This window comes from Musca autumnalis, unplaced genomic scaffold (assembly GCF_047663935.1).
Source record: "Musca autumnalis isolate F117 unplaced genomic scaffold, ASM4766393v1 scaffold_3, whole genome shotgun sequence".
NCBI classification, from domain to species: Eukaryota; Metazoa; Arthropoda; class Insecta; order Diptera; family Muscidae; genus Musca; species Musca autumnalis.
In genome coordinates, this window is record NW_027411866.1 from 78,184,725 (window position 1) to 78,195,238 (window position 10,514).

A 10,514-nucleotide genomic window follows, 5' to 3' on the forward strand; every position below is an offset into this window, starting at 1 on the left:
TCCACATTATTTGACAGAATGAATACCATTTTATGAAATTTGTCGCATTTCACCATACCATGTCTTCAAAATTGCACGTAAAAAGGTCGCAAAAGTAGGAGATGGGTTTGAAATCAGTGTACGTACCACAACCTAAAAAAAATCCCCTGGAAATAGGGTTACACATTTATTTTAGACAATTTTACACATAACTAGACAAATAGAACCCATTACAAAGCCTTTATGCTCTTTTTGTGGAGTGGAATGGTTCAAATATAGGATTCTCCATATGACTTAGAAGAAAATCCTTAGGACATATGCCCTCATTTACCTATTGATATTATCGTTATTGCACTGCAATAAGCTGTAAATTTATAAAATAGACCCTATTCAATCAGAGTAATACCCCAAAATAAAATATAGTGCATTAAAATTATATATAAATAGGATTTTCGAGCATAGAGACAAGAAAAGTACGAATTTTTACTCCATAGGCATATGTCCGTTTTTACTAACTTGATAAAATTAATTAATTAATGGTCTGTTCCTTTACTTTTAAAAATGGTAACAATGGCAGAAAATGGTAAAAGTGGTGAACTGCTCTCATATAAATTGTATGCTTATAAAAGTAAGGGAACACTTTGCGGGTAAAAAGTGGTTAAAACTGGTAACCTCAGGTACGTAAAGGAACACGACTTAAATTTAGTGTTTTTAGGTATGTTTTTTTTTGACAAATAACGATTATATTTGTAAGATTAGGATCTTTAAAACGTATTCTACAACTTTTTATACGAAAATATTAATTAAGTTTACTAAAAAATGTATATTTATTACATGGGTCTGGCCAGACTCATGTGTTACGAATGTGACAAACAATATCGGTGTCCAACGAAGGGTTAAAGATTTCTTTTTAACTTTGACGTTTCGTGTTGCCAAAAGCACGCAACCAAATGAAGGCTGCGATAGCGCTGCCAACCTCTTCAAAAGCGTCGCTGTTTTTTGGCAGCACGAATGACCAAAGTTAAAACAAAACGCTTAAGGCCGTAACAGATTCAATCGTCCCAAATGTGCAATTATAAAGGAATGCCAGAGCCTCTTTGCAATTCACGCAAGCACGGCCTTTTAGTCTGGTTACATAAGCTGCTTCGCCTGCTTGCCTTGCTTGCATGTGATAAAAGAATAAAAATGAAAAGGGCAACCCAGTTCGAAATTTGCTCGACCTTCTTTATTCTTTTATTTTTATTATGTCAGAAATGAAGCAGAAAAGCAAGGCAACCAGGCAAGGCAGCTTATGTACCCAGGCCTTTAATGTCTTAAAGCGTATACGCCAACTGCTGTGAGGAAAAACTAGCTTTTTCCTTGTTGATGTCTTTGGTAAATTATGGAATTGAAGTATTTTTCTGGAACCTGGGGCTCAATTCTGTTTCTATGAAAATGTGAAATGAAAACTTTTATAATGGAAAACTCTGTCAAATGAAAAAAATACAAGGGAAATATTTTTCATTTCAAATTTCCATAGAACAAGAATCCAGCCCCTGGTTTGTTTTAATCAATCCCAAAGCACAACACAATTTGCTAGTAAATGGCAACCCTAAATTTATAGTCGGGGGACTGCGATGGTATTTTTTGAGCCATTAATTAAGCCATTATGACTAAAAAAATAAAAACGCAACGCACTTCACTATTCGTTGTTGTTTTTTATCTCTCTTCACACAGATGGCAATGCCATCTCGAAATGTTACCATACTGAACCAAAACAAGGAAAAAACAACGACAGCAGCTACATCTCAATGAACTATAATTTTAAGAATTACACTGGTAATTTGTTTTCTAGTTTGTAAAACTAATTCCATCTTCACTTCCGGCTGCCGTTTAGTTTGATATTGCAAATGCGTAAGTTTCATAACAATTATCGTGTCTTGTTTTTTAATTAATAGGTATGTGATTTAGAATTTCAGTGAACACCATAAACAATCTAAACGATACCCACACACGCAACAACTAATAGTGATCTTGGTTTATGTGTGCGTGTTTGTAAGCCAGTCCTTAATTGAGCCATATTACCAAAAGATGAATATGGCAATGCTAAAGTGTGGGTTGCCAAGGCTCATAAATTTAAATAATTGATTCCATATAGCTGTCAAAGCAATGTCCTTGGATGTCACGATTACCTACGTTAGGTCTATATGAAAGAATTACACTTTATTCGATGGAACTACATTTTGGATTTCTATGTAAAGCTCCGACAGAGTAAAGTAAAAAATGTTACCAGTCGATCATTATTCATAGTGCAGACCTATCCGATGAGACCAAAATGCAGGTATATACATACATATCGTCACCATAAATGCCCAAAGGCGTAACTAACAAAATAATAATTTTACAGGAGAAGCAAAAATCTTTATAAAATGAAAAACTGTTTTATGGAATATTAATCTTATGAGGGTATATGTATGTATATTCCAATTCGATGCTATATTAATTCAATTGTAATTTGAGTTATCATATCCCTCAGCCTTTAGTCTAGAAAGGGTATACATATACACTCGTCGAAATAACGGTTTTAGACCCCAAGTATGTTTGGACGAAATTCGTTTCACACAATTTGGAGTCGATTTAGCCATGTCCGTCCATCTGTCTGCCTGTCTGGCTGGTGCCCACCATAACTCTCGAACGGATCAACCGATTCAAACCAAATGTGGGTATAGTAATATTTTGTCCAAACTTAGTTTAAGTTCGAAGATGGGCCATATCGGTCCACTCTTACCGGTACCTCCCCACAAATTTTTAAAATTTGTCTGTAAAATGATGTGAACGATAACTCTCGAAGGGAGCAATCGATTTGGTCCAAGCTTTTCACATCGTATTATTTCTTCCAGATATAGACCGGGCTCAAATATGGACTATATCGGTCCACTCCTTAGGATACCTTCCACACAAAATTCGAATAAAGTGGAGTTTAAGAGCTCCTCTCGACTCGTTTCAAAATTTGTTTCTGTAGGCGGCTCCCTTTACGACGGTAAAATTTTTTCTTGCGCAAGTCCATACTTCCTGAGATATTGGCCTAAAAGCTCCAAGAAAACCTGACGGCACCAAACAAAATGACAAATCCGCAAGATAATTCTCGCAGGGAGTTTCTGGTTGGTGCAGACTTTGCTCATCGTATTATTTTATCCAGTCATGTATCAGGTTGTAATATGGACTATATTGGTCAACTCCTTCGGGTATTTCCCTAGGAAAAAAGAAGTTTAATAAGATCTCCTCTCGCATCGTTTTGATTCTTTTTTCAGTAAGTTGTTCTAGCGGCCTCATTTACAACGGTAAATTTTTTTTCCGGAGAAAGTGAATACCTCCTGTGATAATGACCCAAACGCTCCAAAACCCTGCCGGCACATACTAAAATGGCTATTGTGCAATATAACTCTAAAACTTTTTCAAAAATTTCTTCCAAACTTAGTTTAACGTAATTTAATATTTCGAGTCCTTTATGAAGAAGTTTGGTTACTAAAAATGTTTGGTATATGTCATTGACTTAATATAGCCCCACTTTATGGTACGTACAGATTCTAAAGCAAGCTCGTGATACAAAATCAATATATTTTATATACGGCATAATTATTGTGTTTGGTTTGGATTTTTTTTGTCAGTGGTTGAGAGTATGTCTCCTACTTGTTTTATTTGTAATTTATGAATTTCGATTGAAATTCAAATTATGTCATAAATAACCCAGCAAAAAGTTTGTATCCGCGGATGCAAATCACTAGAACAATTGCCGCTGGAGTACATCTTTTCCTATGAATTCACTCATGGTAGAACAACATATAAGGTAAAGTAAATACTACAACAAATACAACTCGAACAACAACCACAAAGGAATTTGGTTTTGTCTGTAACGTTACTGCCAGTTGAATTTGTAAACAAAACAAGATGTCTATAAATTATTGGAATTTAAAAAACTAATAATTTTTCACATTTGGTTGAATATTTTGGAAAACATGAATGAAAATTCGTTACATTTCAATTTTTGTATTTCCACATCATTCCACTAAATGCATAAATTCTCGCAGAAATTAGAATTCTTGCAAAAAATTTTGGGGTCGCTGGAAATTCATAGAAAAAGGAGAAGCTGTTTCAATGTTTTGTTTTAGAAATCAAAGAAGCACATGTTTATTAGGGCTTTATTTTTTTTAATTTTAACAAAATACCTCACATATTAACAAACGTTGTATCGCCTCTACAAGCGGGGATTTACTGCGCGGCTTATCGTTCGAGCTTGGAGGAGGTTACATATCATTGATATGAAGAAGTCTTTCTGGGAAATGGTTTTTTCCGAATGATATACTTTTTTTCTCAAAAAATATATGTCCCCAATGTACATCGAAATAGAAATAAATGTATAAAATGTCATATGAAATTTGACACTAACGTTACAACCCAGTTCAGTCAGCTGTGTATTGCTGCTACATTTTCTTATTCTACCATGGAATTCACTTATGAATTTTACAAGAGAGCGCGCAGCTAGGATGCACTCCATTTTGCTTCCACGGCACACAGCTAGGATGCACTCCATTTTCGATCCAAATCACAGCCTTTGATGTAGTGTTTTGTATTGAAATGCGGTCTAAAGATGCTATAAAATGCAAGCCATTGCAAATATCCCAAAATAAATAAAATACATTGCTTATTCGTGTAACACAAGAATATTAACTTTATTACATTAACACAAATTATAAAAAGCTCTCCATTAAATTTGATCTAAGTTAGTTTATTTCCTCTGTTCTGCTTTTTATGGCACCGCAATGGATATTGCTTCATCATCCAAATGGTTTTTTTATTTTTCCTCCTACTCCAGTTCAGATTTCCAAAAAGCTCCAACTCCACTTCAAACATAATTTGCGTCTCGTGAATAACAGCAATGTTCGTAACTTTAGTTTGCATTTCTTTAAACAAATTCTTATAATTTTAGACACTCTTTCTTGTGTTCAGAAAAAAAGACTAGGGATCAAAAAATTGGCTTGCTTGGCTAGGGATCTTTAAGCGAGTTCTTCTAAAATGTATCGAGCGGAGTGCATTTTTCATAACTCCGTGTGGACTGCATCGAAAAATGTATTGAAATCATAACTCTGCATTGCACTACTTCCAAATTTTTTTGCTGGGTAACTTAAGTTATTTCAATCGGAATCCTTTATTTATATTAATTTATTGGAAAATTATATTTTAATTTAAATTTTAAATATGAATTATTCAATTTAAAGTTTTAACCCTTTTATTTGAAGTTGCAATTATTGCATTTGAAGTTCAAATGAAAATATTCGGATTAAAAATTAACACGAATTTGAAGTGATCATATTTCATCCTACAAATAAAAAATGAAAAAATCTAGATGCGACTAAAAAACATCGAATTGAATAAATGTAATTCAATTTATAAATAGAAACATTCTTGGTCTGTTCCAGTTCTGCAAGAATCTACTAATTTTTACTATTTTTTCCGATAACATAAAGGAAAAAATGTTATCGTAGTAAAAAATAGCAGCTTCTTGCAGGTTCTGGAACACATCATCTATTATAAATTAAATTATTTGAAATACTAATCAGTTTGAAATTACAATTGAAAAATTCGAAAATTATAAAGCTGTGCCGCTTGTTTGCCTTGCTTTATGTTTGACACTTTTATGACTCTTTTATTATCCAGCCTTTAAAGGCCTCGTCAGATAAGGCATATTCGTAAGTCCCGGTCCACACTAGAGTGATTTCAATGAAATAATTTCATGAAATTAGACGTTCATAGATCGAGTTCCCCACTACAGCAATTTCATAAAATTAACTTTGTATGGAAGTCGATCTAAGAACACATCATTTCATGAAAATTTTGCAATGAAATCATTGTATTGTGGACCGGGACTAAATTAACATATGGAAAATGATATCATATTTACCATTTTCCTTTTGTTCATTTACCAAATATGCCAGCCGATGACTTCAGCCAGCTACCTTGCTTACTTCTGATAAAAGAATAAAAAAGAAAAGGGCAACCCAGATCGATATTTCCTCGGTCTTCTTTATTCTTTTACTTTTATTATGTCAAAAATGAAGCAGGAAAGCAAGGCAATCAGGCAGAGCAGCTTATGTACGCAGGCCTTAAGGCCATTCCCAACCAGGAAGCCAAGACAATAGTGGATGTGTTCAGCTAGAATTGGATTTGTCGCTATGGTGTCCCATCCGAGGTCCATTCCGATCAAGGAAGAAATTTTGAGTCAGGGATCTTCAAAGAAATATGTGACACCTACGGAATCAAGAAAACGAGGACAACGCCCCTGCGTACACAATCAGATGGCATGGTGGAAAGATTTAATCGCACCCTGGAAGAGCATCTACGAAAGGTAGTAGATAGCGACCAAAGAGACTGGGATGAACAATTCCTACTGGCCTATAGGTCGGTCATTCATGACTCCACATCTCGACCCCCAGCCAAAGTTCTGTTCGGAAATGAATTGATAACGACGAAAACAGTCGAAACTCTTTCAGTGAAGTCCACCGTGCAGTACGCCATCGGATAAAAATTGTCAGCAACCGCATGAAGGCGAGGTACGATCAAGCGGCAAATACTGATGGGTTCCAAGAAGGGCAACTGGTACTATTGTTCCAAACGCACTGGGAAGGCCCCTACAAGGTAGTCACGAAAATAAATGACGTCGTGTATCGCATATCACCAATCTCCAGACTCACAAGGTCCGCAAACTGGATACCGAGTTCGATGAACCCAAATCTCTTGTTAACGAGATCGAGGCAGCAGTGAAGCGGGCAATAAAAGAAAATTATACGGCAGCACCAACTAAGGCCAGGGGTAAGTGTCACAATTGCGACAAAGTGGGTCATTTTGCACGTGAATGTAGAGCGAAGCGCAAGCGATCGAGGTCATCGTCACCACCCCCGTCAAAAGAAAGTAAAAGAATGGCTCAACGTTCTGCAAATGAGTCACCGTTAAACTAAATCGAGCCAGTCCAGCGGGGCATGAACTGGCTCCCATCGACGACGGCCCCACAATCTCCATAGTGATAGTACAACAGAAAAACCACAACCTTACAACAACTGGTTACATCAATGGCGACAAGCGAATTCTGCCTTGGATACAGGCGCATCAAAGTCCATCATCAGATCAGGGGCTGGATTCTTGTTCTATGAAAATTTGAAATGAAAAATATTTCCTTTATATTTTTTTTCATTTGACAGTTTTCTCCTTTATAAAAGTTTTCATTTCACATTTTCATAGAAACAGAATTGAGCCCCAGATCTGGCGAAGGGAAAGATAACGCCACTAAATGGAGTCAGACTGCGCACAGCAACAGGGGAACCTGCGGCAGTAAATGGAAAGATAACCGTGAGACTAACTATTGTCAATAAATCGGTCTATTACGAGTTTATAGTGGCTGATATCGTAGACGAAGTTATAATAGGCGCAGATTTTATGATTTCCTTTGGTCTTAATCTGGATATGAAGAAACGTGTGATGACATGGTCCAATGTGGAAATTCCATTAAATATGGGTTACGATGAAAACACACCTGTTAGACGTCTGACTGCGGAACATCCAGAGATTATACCGCCTTGTGCCGAAACATTGATATGGGTGCCAATGGATGGACATTGTGGAGTCGGGAAAATGTTGGGTGGTGGAACCAGCAGAAAACAAAAATAGTAACATCTTAATAGCGAATGCCCTGGTGAAAAGCAACGATGATGGATTGATTCCAGTTAGAGTTTTGAACCTGTCAGACAAGCAAGAGCAAATTTGCCAATTTTCCGACGTTGGAAAATGTACACCAGCCGAAGCTGTAATCAATTTGGAAAATAGCACCGAAAAATCAGCAGCCATAGAAAAGAAGCACCTCGATTGTTACATCAAAGAGTGGACACACAACTTATCACCTTCCGAGAAGAACAAGGCCAAGCACTTATTATGGAAACATGCATCTACCTTTGCGTCTACAAAAGGGCATCAAGGAAGAACATCGGTGGTGAAACATGAAACAAAAACACGCAGACGCAAGACCAATAAAACAGGCCCAAGAAGCGTTCCACTGGCAAAAAGGGGCGAAGTCCAGAAGTTGATAAGCGAAATGGAGGACAGTGGTGTGATCGAACCGTCGTCGAGTCTCTGGTATTCCCCGGTAGTTCTGGTCAAGAAGAAAGATGGAAGTACCAGATTTTGTGTGGATTACAGAAAACAAAATTATGTCACCAAGAAAGATAGCTACCCGCTCCCAAGAATCGATGACACACTAGACACCTTAGCCGGGACGTCATGGTTCTCTACCCTCGATCTGCAGAATGGTTACTTGCAGTTAGAGATAGCCGAAAAAGATAGCGTTTGGCGTTCACGGCGGTCTCTGGCAATTTAATGTCATGCCATTCGGGCTCTGCAACGCCCCGGCCACCTTTGAAAGTCTGATGGAGCGGGTGCTGAAAGGGTTGCACTGGAAGTCGTGCCTTATATACTTGGATGACATCATAGTCATGGGACAGGCCTTCGACGAACACCTCACGAATTTAAGGAATGTACTCCAGCAGATATCGTCTTCGGGTCTAAAACTTAACTTAATAATTCTCCTGAGCAAAAATCGTCAGGTAAATTCAATTTTGCCAAAACAAATTTTGAACAATTACGACTTATTTTAACTGATACAAATTGGATTCAAGGAGGTAACTTAGAATCTCGTGTTTCACATTTGTATAATACTCTAAATGATGCGTTCTTATCAACTGTACCAATTTTCAAAGTGAGTTCCGATAAAGGACCACCTTGGTTTACTCCATATCTAAGGCGATTACGTAATATTTAAAGTAAATTATTCAAGAAATTTAAAAAATATAATACTTCTTTCAATTATTCTAATTATTCTAAATCTAGAAATAAATACAACACTGAAAATTGTAAGTGCTACACAAATTAACTTGATAAAATGAGAAGAAATCTTCACCGGAATCCTAAAAGTTTCTATAAATTTGTAAACTCGAAAAGGAAAGTCAAAGAATTTCCTAACAGTATGAAATTTGGTTGCAAAGAATCCTGTGATACAGTTGAAATAGCTGATATGTTCGCTCAATTCTTTCAAAGCACATACTATCTTTTAATAATAACACTGTGCTACAGTGAAAATTTGCAGGGGTTCTGTTGCATAAATTCCGTATTATTGGAGTCCATGGAAGACGAAAATACCTTTGGTTTCTTTGGGCCACTTCGCTTTTTGATTCTATTACGGTAAATGTAGTGAAAAACGAGGTTTCTTGGATTTTCAACTTGAAACGAACATAACTTCTTTTTTCCGCAACGGATTTTTACAGCTTAATTTTTATATAAAAGGTGAAAATCATGTCTTTCGAACAAGCCATAAAAACCATAAACCAGCAAAGATTAACCCACTGGGTTTAATAGATCCAGTGGGTTAATCTTTGCTGGTTACACTTAGCTTTTCGAGGATATAAACTGTCAGCTGATGTTTGTTCACGTATACATACAAAATAACTAATAAAGTCGTGTTTAACACTTTTACAATTTCTCGCATGAGATATCGTCCCCTCTTTGCTCATATTGGTATATTTTACACACAGGGATACATTTTTGTATCAAGGTATCAAGCGTACTTTTTGTTAAAAAAGTGTCTAATGTAAAAAAATAAATAATTTTATGATTTTCAAATAACTTTAGATTTGTTAACTCCATAAAATCTCATGCGACCAATCGTAAACGTGTAAAACACGACAAACTCTGTTGCAAAAACAGTTGCAACTTTTGGTACTTTTTGAGTAGAGTTGGATTTTTTTGCACAAATACCGAATACAACACTGTATTTTTGGTGGATTTATGCCGGATTTAAAATAAACCCAGTCGTGAGAGGATTTAATTTTTGTATGGCAAATCTGGTCAGATTTGACCAGATTAAGCAATAAATCCTCATAAAGTGGGTTAACCCGGCAAAAAACTGTAGTGTAACCGCACTATCAACTACACTTTTATCATGGATTTCTTCTTATTTGCAAGATCGCTCCCAAAAGGTACCTTTCAATAATATAATTTCAAGAGACATTACTGTTCACTCTGGCGTTCCTCAAGGTAGTCATTTAGGACCATTACTTTTCGTTCTGTACTTAAATGACCTTCTTTCTGTGATATATTTTTCTAAAGTTTTAATGTTTGTTGATGACGTCAAACTATTTTGTAATCTTGATTCGCGTAATCAAGCACTAAAACTCCAACATGATTTGCATTCTCTAGTAAATTGGTGTAGTATAAACGGTATGTCATTAAATCTAAAGAAATGCAAAAAATTATCGCTGTTTAGAAGTCGACCTCTTTATTTTGAATACTTTATCGGTTCTCACAAGCTAGATGATGTTGATTCATTTGATGATCTCGGTGTCATTTTAGATAATAAACTACGTTTTAATTTACACATTGAATCCTTCAAAGAAATGTGTGACACCTACGGAATCAAGAAAACGAGGACAACGCCCCTGCGTCCACAATCAGATGAC